Below are 924 nucleotides of genomic sequence, written 5' to 3'. Positions count from 1 at the left end.
TGTTTCCATGTCTTGGCTATTGTAAGTAGTGCTGCTATGGACATTGGGAGTACATGTATCTTTTTGAATTAGAGTTCCCCTTGGATATATACCCAGGAGTGGGATTGCTGGATCATATGGTAAGTCTATTTTTAGTTTTTTAGGGACTCTCCATACTGTTTTCCATAATGGCTGCACTAAACTACATTCCCACCAACAGTGTGGGAGGGTTCCCTTTTCTCCACACCTTCTCAAGCATGCATTACTTTTGAATGATGGCCATTCTGACTGGTGTGAGGTGGTACCTCATTGTAGTTTTGATATGCATTTCCCTGATAATTAGCGATATTGAAAAATACGAAATGCTTCGTGAATTTGCGTGTCATCCTTGCGCTGGGGCCATACTGATCTTCTCTGTATCGTTCCAGTTTTAGTACATGTGCTGCTGAAGCGAGCACTCTCATCTCTTTTAAAGGTACTTGTCGTTGGATTTAGCATCCATCCTAATCCAGGATGATCTGATCAAAAGGTCCTTAACTTAATTACTTCTAAAAGACTCTTCTCCCAAATAAGGACACATCATAGGTTCCAGGTGGACATATCCTTGGGGGCGTTGGGGGATGGGGCATCCTTGAACCTACATAAAAGAGAAAGAGGGCGTGAGGCACGTGTCACCAGATCTTTCCAGTCCAGGTTGCCCAGCACTTGGGCCAAATGAAGATTCAGTTTATCACTTCATCTTAACGATATCCAAAGAGATTCCTTTTAATTCCAGAATTTTATGAGGATAACAGATGGAGTCATTGAAAATAAAATTTACATTGTAGAATTATACACACACACGTACAACTTAAGCAGATATGTAGCAAATTTTAAATGTCCAGCAGATTTAATTAATTAGTCTGGTTGGCAATCTCCACACCAATGAAAATACTGGTCTGAAAG

The 924-nt window shown here is 40.5% G+C and overlaps 1 non-coding gene across 1 annotated transcript; it reads right to left on the bottom strand.

The window, feature by feature from the left end:
- Nucleotides 1-330: 330 nt before the first annotated feature.
- LOC123612792 (U6 spliceosomal RNA) lies at nucleotides 331-437 on the bottom strand. The gene has a single exon (XR_006720074.2). It is a non-coding gene; the product is annotated as a U6 spliceosomal RNA (small nuclear RNA).
- Nucleotides 438-924: the final 487 nt, after the last annotated feature.

The sequence above is a fragment of the Camelus bactrianus genome, chromosome 11, assembly GCF_048773025.1.
Source record: "Camelus bactrianus isolate YW-2024 breed Bactrian camel chromosome 11, ASM4877302v1, whole genome shotgun sequence".
Classification (NCBI taxonomy): Eukaryota; Metazoa; Chordata; class Mammalia; order Artiodactyla; family Camelidae; genus Camelus; species Camelus bactrianus.
Note: the sequence above shows the minus strand (reverse complement) of the source record. Positions and strands in the feature narration are given on the sequence as shown.